Source organism: Phoenix dactylifera, unplaced genomic scaffold (genome assembly GCF_009389715.1).
Source record: "Phoenix dactylifera cultivar Barhee BC4 unplaced genomic scaffold, palm_55x_up_171113_PBpolish2nd_filt_p 000278F, whole genome shotgun sequence".
NCBI classification, from domain to species: Eukaryota; Viridiplantae; Streptophyta; class Magnoliopsida; order Arecales; family Arecaceae; genus Phoenix; species Phoenix dactylifera.
The window spans coordinates 129,722-146,847 of NW_024067763.1; the positions used below are offsets into that span (position 1 = coordinate 129,722).

The 17,126-nt window shown below is 37.5% G+C and overlaps 1 non-coding gene across 1 annotated transcript; it reads right to left on the bottom strand.

Moving 5' to 3' along the window:
* Window positions 1-8,528: 8,528 nt before the first annotated feature.
* On the bottom strand, window positions 8,529-8,634 carry LOC120105412. The gene has a single exon (XR_005507788.1). It is a non-coding gene; the product is annotated as a small nucleolar RNA R71 (small nucleolar RNA).
* Between the last annotated feature and the right edge of the window lie 8,492 nt (window positions 8,635-17,126).

Below are 17,126 nucleotides of genomic sequence, written 5' to 3' on the forward strand. Positions count from 1 at the left end.
ACTCATAAGAACCATATTCCAACTTTCTCTACAAATATCAAACAATAGGTTCCATTGAATAAATAGAGATCCAGATCCAAAAATAATAAAGCTTTAGAATAGAAATGAGTGATCAAATGGAATAAAGCCAATTGATAAGAATACATACCTGGAGCTAACATAATACAACCTAACTAATACATTATAGAATAGGCTTGGAATGCCAAAATCTATTATGATTTAGTTTTTAGTATTCGTATTAATTTTTTAAATAAGTTTCCCTTCTAACAATTAATTAAAAATATATTTATTAAACATCTTAGAATTTTCATTACAAACATTAACTTCCAATTTTCCTTACATTTTAGATCAACCATGAATTTCATATAAGCAAAATCCAAGTATTGTTATGGAATTAAATTGATAGAAATTATATATGATCGGTTAAACAACTCTAAACTCAATATTGGTAAGCTTAGTTTTTATTAAAAAACTAACCACTCAGATATTCAATCTACTGGACCAATTCGATTTATATTTTTTCTTTCCACAAATATGCATTACATTTAAGCATGGTTTTACAAGTTAGAACAATGTTTCATTAAAAGTCAAATTATTTTCTAAAATATGTCATTATAGAAAAGAGTAATACAAAAGTAAATGAAATTAGGAAAACAAATAAAAATTTAGATGGATTCATATATATATATATATATATATATATATTATTTGATTTAGAAACCATATGAGGAGGTTTGATAAAAAATATACTTAAAATAGCTAATTATTATTTTTTTGCTCTTTGATAGTTAAAAGTATTAACTAGTGTTTCTCATTTTAGTTAAAGTTCTATTTGATAAAGTAAAATGAAGAATCATTAAGGAAACAAAATTAGAAAAATTCTTTTCAGTTCAGTTTGGTAACAAATTACCCAAACTATTTCTCATATCATTAGAAATTGTCTAAGCATTTCACTTAATTGTTATAATATAGTTCTCTTTTCTCACTTTTCCAAAATTTTGTTGCAAAGAAGGAAAACAATTCAACTAGCATCTTAAAGAATTTTTACATTTTAGTTTCTCCTACCTTTCTTTTAATATTTTTTCTATGATTGCTATATATTCTAAGAAATCCTTTTTCTTTTGTTGTAGTATTTTGTAAGAAAAATATTTTCCTTTTTGAAAATCGTATAGGAGAAGAGATTTGGATACTACCATCTTATAGAAATTTTGATGTTGTCCTAATTTTTTATCACCAATATATATCACATTTTTCATGGCAATTGTTTAAGTTTATACACAATCTCCCTAGCTATTAAGAGAGTTACCAAAAAAAAACACTTGTTCAAAGTAGAAAGGGTTGGACCATGCATTTGAATTAATTGTCATAGTTTTTCTTTACTAGCCATTCTCACAATATCGCGTAAAAGGAAAAGAATTGAACTAGTATCATGAAGATTTAATTTCTCCTACTTTGCTTTTAAAAATTTTATCTTGATTGCCATGCATTCTATAAAAAAAATCCTTTTCTAGTTATGATATATTATAAGAAAAAAAAATTTGTTTTCAAAACCACACAAGAGGAGAGATTTGGCTACTACCACTTTCAACACAATTGTCAAAGTTTATACCCAATTTCTCTTAGCTATTGTAGCAGTTAATTGATTTTCTTTCTTCTTTTAAATATAGTAGGATACTACCAAAAGACACTTCTTTGAAATATAAAGAAAGAATTGCCAATCAATTAAACTAAAATCAATTCAATTATAAATTATTACTCGAACTATATTATGTTTGAAATGGATATAATAGCCATCATAATATTTATCGTTTGAAGTAACTAAGAGCAATTATAGATCTAGACCAAAATAGATTATATAGAACACTACACAGTCCTCCAAGTATCTAAAATAGAACTTCAAGACAAATCAAACTTATGACTCATGAAAATATCCAAAATAAAAGACTATTTTGACATTTATTAACTTATGATTGATATTAATTATAATATTCATTTTTGAAATTTTTGAAGATTATTGTTGACATTTTAATTAGTTATATAAATATTTGTTGACCTCAAAATGCAACTTATATCTGTAAACTTTTAAATCCATCATTTTAAAAAACATGTTATTCAAAAAGGAAAAACCAACATAATTTGTTCTTATTATTTTTATATCCAACATCATCTTTCTTGGCCATGAAAATCAAAGCTCAAATAAGATTTTTTAGGAAATCTTTTAATGCTTAAATTAGAGAATAAAAATCACTAGTCAAATTATTGACGATTGTGTCCAAGTGGTTTCTTAGTATAAGAGACTAAATTAGAATAAAAAATCATAATTGTCTCCAAGCATTTCTTAGGATAGGAGATGACAAACTGGAATGAAAGAAAAAAATATAAAATTTACATAGAAATTATTTATTTATAATTGTATGCTTCCAATATATTTTGTAATGATCTTTTATATATTTCTAATCTTTAGGCATTGGCAATGATTATGCATTAATATTTGGACACATGATATTAATTAGTATTTTTTTAAGTAGCAAATTAGTGTCATATTTATTTAGTTTGGAACTTTTCATGTGACATATTTGTTGGATGGTACATGATAATTAATATCAATAAATGATGTGTGATGCGTTCGCAAAACTGCTCTTCCAAGTGTAGGAGAATTGCATAAGTAGTATAATTCGGGAGTCCGAGGTCGATTCCTCAGGGAGCAGTCTATATGTTATTAGCATAAATTCAGATGCAATTTCAGATGGTTTCTAGAAATGAAAAATAGAGAATAATAAATAAATAAACTAAGTTTGATTCCTCAAAGAGCGGCCTATGCGTTATTAGCAAATTTCAGATTGTTTCTTGAAGTTGAGAGAAACTAATAATTAGATTAAGTTCAATAATATAAAGATGGTTAAGGATCCGAAATCCTCCTTGACAATATTACATCCAAGTTATAAACTCTATGGTTTCTGATTTAAAGGTTCAAACGTAGAATAGATCTACTCATGGGGCATATTACTTGAACACATGAATTCAATTTCTAAGCATTCATCATGCGGTTACGTCTACGACGAATCAAATACTAAAGTAATCCATGTATCAATAGATATAAACCATTAAAGAACTATCTACAACATAAACAAACAAGAAACCAAAACATATCAATTGATGTAAATTGACTAGAACAAAAGTTTATAGTTTACTTCAAGGAAATAACATGTCAAGGGTTCATCCATCACCCTTCACCAAGTAATCAGCCCTCGATGAAGTTGAGGCTCCTCTTCATACTTTCTTTGTAATGCCGCCTTTCCTCCCTCCGAAACGGCGAGTTTCTACAAGTATATACAGGGTTTAGGGACTTAAAATCCTAGGAAACATGGCTTAGACATGCTTGCATGCATTTTTGCAACTTTACCCTCGAGTACCCAACGTCAGCATGAAGTTCAGGAGGCTCCCCAGATCGTATCCAATCTCAATTGGACTTCTGTAACTCCCGAAATCAATCAAAATACTACAGAAAAGTCCAATCTGTTAGGGCCTCATGCTGACAGTTTAGAAAAAATCTAACTTTGCAACCTCATAAATTTCTTTCCGAGGTTCCAATTGACCTGATTCTTGATGCATATGAAATCTTAACATATCTACTTATCTCCACCAAATTTTATTTCATTTGGACTGCAATGGGGCATTCAATCTCCTTAACTCCATTTGGGATGCTGAAGACAGATGGTTGGACTTGTTAGATTGTATGCCCTAGAAAGCCAATCTGGCTGAAACACATTATTAATTCTGGAATATAATTTTGTACTTGACTTTATTATTATTAAATAATAACACGGCATCTTTTTCCATTCATATTGTTTATAGTGTCTATGAATCGTCCCAAAAAATTAATAAGCATGATTTATGTATATTCTCAAGAGTTTGAGAATTTGAGCATATATCATTGGTGATTAATTTTTAAATGCTCCTGATCGATGGATTCATCACGAGGACGGTGATCGATGCCGATGAGATCAGTGCACATATTGCTTTCTTTATGGTGGACGAGATTCGAGTCTACGGTGTGGCGACACTGAAGTAATGTGCAGGTGCTTGTAGAGAACAGGGTACTGAGCGTGACCAAGACAAGAAGTCACTTGATGTCTATCCACTCGTCAGTGACTTGCTTGATGTTGCAGTAGTGGTGATAGTCTGTTGCCCCAAGGAGACAACCCAAGAGAGGGGTGAATTGGGTTTTAATTAAATATTGATCAATTAAAATATATGATGAGTATTAACTAATCTATTGCAAGCGAATTAGTTAGGTTACTAGATGCAGTGAATGAAGAAAGTGAAAGAGACACGATGCAATACAAACACAAAAAATTTATTAGTGGTTCGGAGCCAACTCTTGCTCCTACGTCCACTCTCCAAGCTACACTTGAGAGTTCACTATAATTCTTAGGATTACAGCCGATTGTTTTATAAGCTCACAACCCAACTTGTTGTTTTCACGAGGTCACAATGAACTCGGTCGGTTTTGACAGGCTCACCGACTAGAACCATCCAATTGTTTTTCTGGGTTCACAATCAAATCCAGTTGGTTTTCTTGGATTCACCAACCACAACCTTACACCATTGGTTTTATCTTTGGCTCACCAACAAACTTTACAACTCTTGACTCAATCCCCTGATTGAATCAAGTAAGAAAAAAAACAAAGTCTAAGAATTCACAAAGAAAGCTTCTAAAAAACAAGTGTGAGAACAGTATAAGCACATTAGAGTTAGAATCCCTCAAACAGATTTTAGATGAGAAAGTGGGGGCTTCTCGATTTCTGAGTCTCCTCTTGAATGTGCCGAATGATGGAGGACAGTAGTAGAGCCTTGAATACGAAGGAAGCACTTTCAGGTTTGAGTTGAATGCACTTCTTCCTTCTTTTTCTTGGATTTACTCAACAGAAGTTCTTGGTGGTTGAAATGCTTTAATGCTTAGATGGAATAGCTCTCTTGTTGTCTACTACTATTCACTCTGGCTATTTAAGTGGTTTCATTCGAAAACTAGCCGTTAGAGAGAGATTTGGAGTCGTTCTGTCCCGTCTGCACATCCTGACAATGTATTGATAAGTGCTTAATAATTTATAATTTAGTTACCTTTCCATAGCACTTATCAATATTTTTAAACTGATAAATACATATTTTACCATGAAATTGAACAAACATTGAAGTAAGTTTAAAATATGGTAATTATTCTCTTAAACTAGATTCTGAACTTGTCTCTCTCTTGTTTGCAATCTTTCATGAAAATTTCATAAAACATATAGGAGGAGATTGTGTTGACCCGATTTGGTAACCTGATAGAGTTGTAATCAAACTAAGCTTTAATTAAATGGGTTTTGGTCCTGATTCGATTGAAAGTTATAATTAATTATGTATGGGGCAAAGGTTTGATTAACCCTTTTTATTAGGTCACGGTCCGGTTTTTAGTCTTGTCTGGTCGAGTTCGATCTGAAGCAGCTTAGCAAGAATTAAATTTAAATAACATTGGGCTCGAGAACAAGTTCAAGCAAATCAACGATCATGACCCATCTCAAATCCAAAGCCAATTCCCAACCAATTTCGTACCTACCTTCGTGTAAAATTCATAATTTTAAAATTAAAAAATAATAATAAAATATCCACAGTAATTTGGAGAAAATTACTGGAATCACTGTTCATATGAACAGTGTTCCGTGAAAACACTGTTCATATGAACAGTGTTAGAAAAGAAAAAAAACTCATTCACTGTTCATCTTCTTCCTCCCCCGATGAACAGCTCACGCGTGCCCACCGACGCCCCCTCCGGCGTCTTCCCGTTGATCCCGCGGCCGCCCACCGTCCGCGGCTCCCTCCCGACGATCCCGCGATCAAATCTGCCGGCGACGAGTCCTCCGTGATTCCAGTCGGCCGCAATTAGCCGCGTGCCCACCGTGCCCGTGCGGTCGACTCTTCCAGCAGCGAAGATCCAGCCCCTTCGCCATCACAGCCCGCGTCTTCAGCCGAGATCCAGCACCACCGCATCAGCTCCGTGCCAGCCGCATCAACCGCATGCCATCCGCCACCCGTTTCCCAGCTCCAATCCCTGTGATTCAGCCTTCACCGCGATCCCAGCCAACTGCATTCAACGAGACGGTAACCCAGCTCCTTCCGGATCGGCACCCGTTTCGAGCTTCATCCCCATCTTCGCCGAGATCATGCCATCCTCCCAGCATCACGCCCTCGCGTGCAACAGGAATCAAGCCTCCGCGAGATCATCCTCCCAGCATCACGCCCTCCTTCTCTCTCGGGATCCATCGCTGGTCTTCGGCGAGCTATAAGAAGAGGACGGCAGAGGAGAAGGGGGGGCTCGGTTTAACAGAAAAACAGGGGAGACCCCCTGTTTCAGTGAAGAGAAAAAGAAAACCAAAAAAAAAGAATAAAAGAAAAGAGAGAGGGTTTGAGGCGGATGGCAAAGGAGTTCTTCAGCCAACCAATGGAGATGACAAGCACCATGAGCAGCTGAGCCTCGGTTTAGGGGTTTGATGAAGCCATAGAGGAGTATTCGTTTCATTTTTATTGATTTGAGTTTGTATTGTAAGAGTGTTGCATGATGAAGAATTTATCAATTGATCTTTATGATTTATCCAATTTATATGAATTATTTGTCTTGCATAAAATATTTTATATAGATTGATCTATTTCATCGAATCCAACACCTGTGGTTTGGAGGAGATATTCATGTGACATCGATTTCATGTTTAATGATTTAATGATCAGATGCATCATGCTAGGTTAGACAGGTCATGCTTATCGTTAGAGTAGATGGTTTGTGCTAGACTTAGATGATTCATGCTGGGAATTAATCATAATTTTCTTTTATGATTGCTTTGGCTTGTAGTCGGAAGCAATCAAGTCTTAAATACAACTCAATCATTGAAAGCGTCACGAATATAAATCTATCGGTGGAATCTAGCCCTAAACACCTCTCTCCATAGATAATTCATACTACTACACCCATATTAATTCTTAGTTTTTATCATTTACTCTAGCTTATCCCCTTTGAAGTAATTATTTAATTAGGAAAAATAACTTGTCTCCAATCCCTGTGGACCGACACCCGTAATCATTGTCCTACAGGATACGTGCTATTGCGTGGTTTATTTTCAAAATTGAAATAACCGATCAATTTTTGGCGCCGTTGCCGGGAATTGCTAGCATAGTTATTTTCTTACTAAAAAAAAAATATTTAAAAATTAAAAAAAAAAATTCTTAAAATTTTTTTTTCTATTATTGTTACTTTTCTTATCTTCTTTTCTCCCTTACTAATTTTATTTATTTTTTTATATATTATTTGATCAGGAATCGAGGAAAAAATCTGGGATGATCAAAAGGAGAACTGCCGGAAAAGAAATGCTGTAGAGGTTTGCAAAAAATAAAAAATAAAAAATAAATTGCTGGGAAAATTCCGTTTGGTAACCTCTAAACTTTTCTTATTTAAATTAATTATTGGTTTAAAATTTTGTGGTGATTGTTTGATTTTAATTATAGCAAAATTGTGAATGCATGCTTGATACACATACACAAATCAATTTGCACATAGTAAGGGCAATCACCCCACAAGATAAGAGCCGGATTTCATCACCGGACTCTTGCCCAACTTAGGTGAACTCAATCTCACATAGTGTCATCTTTAATTAAAATCAATTAGACGTTGGCCCCTAGGGACATTCGAGCTCAATAGGACGAAGATCACCGAAGGTTGCACCAATTTCGCTCTGTGGCTTAGTTGATGTCTAGGCAAGCTTTGTCCCTATAAGGGAGACAGTTCATCTGTTCGAGGCAAGTGGGTTTTAAGTGGGACCTTTGCGAACGCATCGTGACCCTCCACTTACCTGGGAGCTTACCTGGTCAACTCGGTTCATTAGACCGGATTGGAGGCTTAGGTGCCCTCTTCAAACCAGTTAGGAGCTGTTTAGTGATTTTAGGTCAAAGACTAGGATTGATATGCTTTTCTCTTTTATTGCATGCTTGATTGATCGAGTACTAGTGTATGCACGGTAGTCGTTCTAGAGTACAAAACCTATTACCTTTTGACCCTGAAATAGAACGAACCCTTAGGAACATTCGAGCTAAGATCAAAACATTAGGATCATCCCCACCTCTTAAGATGGCTGAAGAACAACCCAAACTCCTGAGGGAGTACTTTACTCCCACTATTTACACTTCCCCATCTTGCATTCGATTACCTGAGGTAGCAGCTGTACAATATGAAATAAAGTCTAGTGTGATCCAAATGCTTCCATCTTTTTATGGGCTCACCAATGAAGATCCATATAAACACCTAGATGAATTCCTTGAGATTTGCACCACTGTCAAGATTCAAAATTTCACTGATGATGCTCTGAAACTTAGATTATTCCCCTTCTCCCTTAAAGATAGAGCTAAGCAATGGCTGAATTCTTTAGAGGCCAATTCGATTCATTCTTGGGGGCAAATGCAACAAGAATTTCTTAAAAAATACTTTCCCATAGGAAGAACGAACCAGTTTAGACGTGCTATCACAAGCTTCTCCCAAATTGAGGAAGAAGAATTTCATGAAACTTGGGAGAGATTTCGGGACCTAATCCGTAAATGCCCACATCATCAAATACCTAAGTGGCAGCTAGTGCAATGCTTCTATGACGGATTGACTGAACGAAACCGTCAGATGATTGATGCGGCATGTGGGGGGACATTCATGCTTCAAATGAGCATGAAGCATGGAAATTATTTGAAAATCTAAATGAAAACTCCCTCCACCATGCTTCATGTTCTCGTCAACACCCCCGAGTTCTCAAAGAAAAGGGACCATTTGTGAAATAAGTCATTCTATGGACCTGTCTAGCAAGGTAGATACATTGTCCCATAAGATTGACCAACTGATGATAGGTGGCATTACATGAACTCTTCCCAAGCACAAGTGTGTACTATTTGTTCTAGCCCATCCCACCCTATTCATGAGTGCCCTTCAGCGCCCCAATTCCCCGAACTCGTGCAAGAACAGATCAATGCTGCTCAAACACTGCCTAGACCGGGTAATGACCCATTTTCCAATACATATAACCCGGGATGGCGAAATCATCCAAACTTTTTTTGGAAGCAGCAAGCTTCGAATACTGCCCAACCTTATTTCCAAAACTTTCCAAACCCTCAGAATTTTCAAACCCCACAAAATATTCATCTCTACCGTCCCTCGACTCAATTTCAACACACTCCTCCTCCACCCCAAAGAAACACAGCCTTTGAGGAGAAAGTGTTGAACGCCCTTCAAGGTTTGGAAACCATTACACAATTAGTGCACTCTCATACGCAATCAATCGCCAAGCTAGAATCCCAAATGGGTCAACTAGCTAATGCACTAAACAAGCGAGAGGAAGGAAAGCTTCCAAGCCAACCACTAAGTAATCCTAGGGGACAATACATGGCTCAAGAAAATCAACTAAATGCAATTCATCATGAACAAGCCAATGCTTTGACTATCCTAAGGAGTGGACGTGTAGTAGACAATAAGATTGGGGAGGACAACAATAAGGAAGATGAAGAAGAGGATAGAAATGTGTCAAATGAAAAACCTTCTTCTTCTTCTTCACCTAGTCCACCTTCTGCCAAAACTCATATCCCAAAGGCCCCATATCCTGAAGCTCTTAATTCACCCTCTCCCTTTGGCAAAAAAGAAACTTCACTAGAGGAAATAATGGAGGTTTTCAAACAAGTGAAAATCAACCTTCCGCTTCTTGATGCTATTAGACAAGTTCCCTCCTATGCCAAATTCCTCAAAGATCTTTGTACACAAAAGCGAAATCTAGGACACATGTGCCTAAAAAGGTCTTCTTAACTGATCAAGTGAGTTCTATTCTCCAACACAACACCCTCCGAAATTCAAAGATCCTGGTGCTCCCACCATCTCCTGTGTCTTAGGAAATAATTTCATTGATCGAGCACTCTTAGATCTAGGGGCAAGTGTCAACCTTTTACCTTATTCAGTTTATGAGAAACTTGGGTTAGGTGAGTTAAAACCAACCTCGGTATCCCTTCAATTGGCTGATCGATCTGTAAAAACACCACGTGGGATAATTGAAGATGTTCTTGTCAAGGTAGACAAATTCTATTTTCCAGTAGATTTCATTGTCCTTGATATGGAACATGAACCTAATCCTAAGAAACAAATCCCCGTGATCCTTGGGCGCCCCTTTTTAGCAACAGCCAATGCGTGCATAAATTGTAGAACGGGGGTAATGAATATATCATTTGGGAACATGAAGGTAAAATTAAATGTGTTCAATGCAGACGACCAACCCGCGAGGAAAGTTGAGTGTTTTATGATAGACAAAATAGATGAACCCATAAAAGGAGATGTAAAAACTACCTGACTGTGTCTGGCTGAAGACAATAAACTTAGCGCTTGTTGGGAGGCAACCCAATTCTCTTAGATTATTTCTTAACATTGAGGACAATGTTAGGTTTAGGTTTGGGGGTATTCATCTTGATTTTCATCCCAAAAAAAAAAAAATAATAATAATAATAAATAAAAAATAAATAATAATAATAAAAAATCATTTTTTAAAAAAAATAAAAATATTTTTTTAAAAAAAATGTGTTTATTTTTATTTTTTATAAAATAATTAAAAAAAAGGTTTTTGTTAAAAAAAACCCTAATTTATATACATTTATGCGAGAGTGATAAACACACAAGGTATATAAAATCTAAAAAGCCCAATGACTAGTGGGAAGTAATACAAATTTAAGTTCTTTTTATTAAGTCTCTCTTAGGGAGTTGTAAGCTAATTAATACTTTGGAATTTCACTACACACTGGCCGACTCTTCTAAGGTCTAGGCTCGACATTATGTTGAGAGTATGGTAGCAACCTTGGACCCTGATGAATCATACTTATCTAATCCAAAAAAAAAAAATATCAATAAAAATGGATTTAGTCAGGAACATCGAAAAGGGCTACCTATTGTCAAAGATCAAGTGGGCTTGTGATGAGGACTCCGAGCATAAGTCCGTAGGGGAGTCTTGATGCCCGACACATTATGCCAACTGGTGTGAGAGTTGTCGACTGATTGCTCGTTACACGGAGAAATCACCACAAGAGTAAAAGTGCACAATTTATATATCTTTCTTAAAAAAAGAAAAAAAAAAGAAAAAAAAATGTTATATTGACCGAAAAGACAATAGTGTGAAAGCCGTCGTTGTAAAAATTCGAGTAAACTGGAATATTACAGATAAAGCCCGTGAGGTACTAAAGTAAACATCCACAACTCTCGAAATCCTGCAGATAAGATGATTTTGAATCAGTGAGTAGGTCTTTTCGACCAATCCTTGGAAACTACTAGTATTAACAATATTTTGGAGATCCGAACCCTTAGCTTGTGTATGGTCCAGATTTCACCGAGCACTCCAGAATAAATAAGTCTTACAACTCCCTAAAAGGAAACTTAATGACTTTAACTTAGATTGCATACTAACCTAGAATTTGGGCTGACTTAGTAAATAAAACCGTGTGTGCTTTGAAATTCTTATCATTTATGTATCTTAAATAATAATAATAAAAAAAAGAGAGTTTTTGGAAATCTTAGCTAGTATGCATTTGGAATTTGATTTTCACTTCATAGATCAATCAATCTAAATATATATATATATAATAAAAAATAAAAATAAAAATAATAATAACCATAAAAAAATAAATAATAATAATAATAATAATAATAATAAAATTTTAGAAGTTTGTGGGTATCTTCACTGGAAACCCACACGAGACTATAACTCGTCCACTAGGGTAACCTAGGGGTTTAAAGCCTTGTTGCATATGGTAAATGCAATCGCGATGCCTGCGAAAGTGAGTTAGAGTTTTTCTTTTCTAATTTTATTTTGCTCGAGGACTAGCAAAATATAGGTTTGGGGGTGTGATAAGTGCTTAATAATTTATAATTTAGTTACCTTTCCATAGCACTTATCAATATTTTTAAACTGATAAATACATATTTTACCATGAAATTGAACAAACATTGAAGTAAGTTTAAAATATGGTAATTATTCTCTTAAACTAGATTCTGAACTTGTCTCTCTCTTGTTTGCAATCTTTCATGAAAATTTCATAAAAACATATAAGGAGGAGATTGTGTTGACCCGATTTGGTAACCTGATAGAGTTGTAATCAAACTAAGCTTATAATTAAATGGGTTTTGGTCCTGATTCGATTGAAAGTTATAATTAATTATGTATGGGGCAAAGGTTTGATTAACCCTTTTATTAGGTCACGGTCCGGTTTTAGTCTTGTCTGGTCGAGTTCGATCTGAAGCAGCTTAGCAAGAATTAAATTTAAATAACATTGGGCTCGAGAACAAGTTCAAGCAAATCAACGATCATGACCCATCTCAAATCCAAAGCCAATTCCCAACCAATTTCGTACCTACCTTCGTGTAAAATTCATAATTTAAAATTAAAAAAATAATAATAAAATATCCACAGTAATTTGGAGAAAAATTACTGGAATCACTGTTCATATGAACAGTGTTCCGTGAAAACACTGTTCATATGACAGTGTTAGGAAAAGAAAAAAAAACTCATTCACTGTTCATCTTCTTCCTCCCCCGATGAACAGCTCACGCGTGCCCACCGACGCCCCCTCCGGCGTCTTCCCGTTGATCCCGCGGCCGCCCACCGTCCGCGGCTCCCTCCCGACGATCCCGCGATCAAATCTGCCGGCGACGAGTCCTCCGTGATTCCAGTCGGCCGCAATTAGCCGCGTGCCCACCGTGCCCGTGCGGTCGACTCTTCCCAGCAGCGAAGATCCAGCCCCTTCGCCATCACAGCCCGCGTCTTCAGCCGAGATCCAGCACCACCGCATCAGCTCCGTGCCAGCCGCATCAACCGCATGCCATCCGCCACCCGTTCCACCTCCCAGCAGTCGGAAATCAGCCAGCCATCCCGAGCTTCACCCGGATTCGTTCCAAGAAGAGATCCCATCGATTCCCAGCTCCAATCCCTGTGATTCAGCCTTCACCGCGATCCCAGCCAACTGCATTCAACGAGACGGTAACCCAGCTCCTTCCGGATCGGCACCCGTTTCGAGCTTCATCCCCATCTTCGCCCAAGATCATGCCATCCTCCCAGCATCACGCCCTCGCGTGCAACAGAATCAAGCCTCCGCGAGATCATCCTCCCAGCATCACGCCCTCCTTCTCTCTCGGGATCCATCGCTGGTCTTCGGCGAGCTATAAGAAGAGGACGGCAGAGGAGAAGGGGGGGGCTCGGTTTAACAGAAAAACAGGGGAGACCCCCTGTTTCAGTGAAGAGAAAAAGAAAACCAAAAAAAAAAGAATAAAAGAAAAGAGAGAGGGTTTGAGGCGGATGGCAAAGGAGTTCTTCAGCCAACCAATGGAGATGACAAGCACCATGAGCAGCTGAGCCTCGGTTTAGGGGTTTGATGAAGCCATAGAGGAGTATTCGTTTCATTTTTATTGATTTGAGTTTGTATTGTAAGAGTGTTGCATGATGAAGAATTTATCAATTGATCTTTATGATTTATCCAATTTATATGAATTATTTGTCTTGCATAAAATATTTTATATAGATTGATCTATTTCATCAAATCCAACACCTGTGGTTTGGAGGAGATATTCATGTGACATCGATTTCATGTTTAATGATTTAATGATCAGATGCATCATGCTAGGTTAGACAGGTCATGCTTATCGTTAGAGTAGATGGTTTGTGCTAGACTTAGATGATTCATGCTGGGAATTAATCATAATTTTCTTTTATGATGCTTTGGCTTGTAGTCGGAAGCAATCAAGTCTTAAATACAACTCAATCATTGAAAGCGTCACGAATATAAATCTATCGGTGGAATCTAGCCCTAAACACCTCTCTCCATAGATAATTCATACTACTACACCCATATTAATTCTTAGTTTTTATCATTTACTCTAGCTTATCCCCTTTGAAGTAATTATTTAATTAGGAAAAATAACTTGTCTCCAATCCCTGTGGACCGACACCCGTAATCACTGTCCTACAGGATACGTGCTATTGCGTGGTTTATTTTCAAAATTGAAATAACCGATCATGTATCCATTGGGATCGAAGTCGACTCGTGCGATCTGGAGTCGACTCGGCTGTTGCTGGAGTCGACTCTCGCTTTACTGGAGACGATTCGCCCGTCGCCCCAGATTTGAATTAAAGTGCATGCCTCGTCCTGGAGCTGACTCGGATCAAACTGGAGTCGACTCGGATCAAACTGGAGTCGACTCGCCAACAGCTGGATACTACTCGGAAACTTAGGGGTCGGCTCGTCTGACTTGAGAGACGACTTGATATTTTCGGAAAACGACTCGTTCTCAGAGAATGAAAAATTGATTCTCTATCTTTTGAACATTTCTGCCTTGGAGTCGACTCGGACCTTACTAGAGTCGACTCGACTATCTTGGGGGTCGACTCTGCAACACTTGGAGTCGACTCGTTCACAGGGTCTCCGAAAGTGAGTCTCTGCCTTTTTAGACTGCTTTTCTCTGAAAGTCGACTCGGACATACTGGGAGTCGACTTGCCAAGAATCGGAGTCGACTCGCAATCTTTTGGAGTCGACTCGGTAACAGGATCTAAAAACCATCATTCTGTCTTTCTGTCTGTTACCCTTTGGAGTCGACTCGGGACCATCTGGAGTCGACTCGCCTAGCATCGGAGTCGACTCGAAACCTTCAGGAGTCGACTCGAAACCTTCAGGAGTCGACTTGAAACCTTCAGGAGTCGACTCGCTGACAGGGTCTGAAAACCATTGTTCTATTTGTTCTCAGTCGGAGTCGACTTGAGGAGTTCCGGAGTCGACTCGAACTTGTGCCAGAAACATCAAACCACCCGAAGTCGACTCGCAAAGTTCTGGGGTCGACTCGTGATGCAGACTTTGGTTCAAATTGAGTCCAACACTTAGCCAAATTACTTTGAACCAAAGCTCGAGGCACTTAAACAGAAATTCACACATATTTGCCTGAAATACTAGATTGAATTCATTAGTACAACATAAGATATACTTAAAATGCTTTGTGCTCATCAAAATCAATTAGGAAATACTCAATTACTCCACATAGTCCTTTGACCTGCGGTGCTTCGGCTACTCACAGTGAGGTTATTGTAGTTTGACTGCACGTATATATGGTCTCTAGATATATAGGTCCATGCAGTGTAGAATGGCTGCAGTAGGTTCACTGTAGGAGTAGGGTATGCACCTACATGGAATCTATCGACCTTGATAGATACGGAGAGATCCTATGTGATTTATAAGACTGAGTTCATAAGACCTCGGCCGGGGCAGTATGCATAGTGGAGAAAGAGTTTTTCACTCTCGAACTTAAGTCGAATAAATCTTGACATATGACAGACGCTAGGATTTGACGAGTTGTCCATGACCTCCATCCTATAGGGATCCACGATAGTAGGACTGTATCATACGATAACTGCACCTAGAAGTTCATCATTCCATTATGCTGGGTAGCCACTATATGCTGCTAGGTGTCACTGGTGGATGGTGAGACTCGCAGAAAATATCTTGATGATCGATAAATTCTGATCAGTTGAGTTGGAACTGTTCCAACCCATTGAAAGGAGTTTTCAATGATATTGTGATAGAGATCGCAATATATCTCACTACCAGACAGAATAGAACCTATAGGGCCACACACACTAGAGGTATTGACCAATCCGATGGTTGAAATGTGATTATGAATCACGAGTAATCAATTCGATTGATAATCAGTTGAAGAAGGAACAATGGGAATTGATTAATTGGACTTAAACACGAATCCTACTTGGAGTAGGATTCTAGGTAGGATAATGTGATTAGGACTGGGAATCCTACTTAGAGTAGGATTCCTACAATCCTAATTAAATTAGAATTTTGAATCCAACTTGGATTCCTACTTAGAATAAGATTCCTAGAAGTCCTAATTAGATTAGAACTTTGGATTCAAATTAGAGTCCTAATTGGATTAGGACTAAAATTAAATAAGTCTTAATTGGATTAGAATTTCTGAAGTCCTAATTAATTATTAATCTAATGAATTAAGATGACTCCTAATTAGATTAGGATTGAAGAGTTCAATTGAGTCATAATTCATTTGAGTTCTAATTGGATTAGGACTTGCATGGATTAAACCAAAAATGACTCACACTTTGATCCAAGCCTAATTAGATGAGGACTTGACCACAAAGGGCCACCTAGTCCTCCTTAACCAAGAGGAGGAGGACTAGGTTAACCAAGAGGGAGGGGCTCTTTCTTGCTTGGTGCGGCATGAAGAGAGGGGTCGGCGCCCCTCTTAGGAAAGTAGTCAGAAGCTCCTAAAAGTTAGGAGCTCCACATGCTTTTATAAGGAGAAGAGGGGGCAACACCTAGGGTTATTGAAGCCCTCCTCCTTGTGGCCGTACGCCTCCTCTCCCTTCCTTGGTTCAGCCGCAAGCAAGAAGAGAAAAAGAAGAAGCCTTGGCGGCATCCTTCTTCCCCTCTTTTGGTTCCAAAGCCAAGCCAAAGGAAAAGGCTGCAAGTGCTTCGTTCCTCTTCCTTTCTCCCTCCTTCTTCTTCCTCCTCCAAGCATAATCAAAGGGTTGATTCAAAGAGAGGAAATCAGCCATTCAAAGTTGTCTCTGCAAGGAGCTAGCACCCCAGGGAGACAAGGAAGCTTGATCGAATCTCTACTTCGTGTGGATACCCGTAGAGGCCGGACGCGTGAGCGGCTTCAAGCAAACCTTCATCCTAAACCACGAACTTTAGTTTGCGGTGATCATCTATCCGCACAAGATGAAGATCTATCTTCCTAATGGTTTAAAAGTTTTTAATCCTAATCTATCTATGAATGGTTTTTAAAACACGTATATGAGATGAATGTTGATCCCGCGCATGCCACTTCAGCTGCCATCTGAAATTTTTTTTAATTTTCTGCGGCATGGGCGGGTTCCCAACAGTGGTATCAGAGCCTAAGCTTCGTAGATTAAGGTTAGGATTAATTATTAAAGGCATGTTAGATCTAAAATTTAAAAGGTTATGCATGCTGAAATTTTCTGTATGCAGAATTTCAGAATTGCTGATTTTTGCATTCTGATTTTTATGT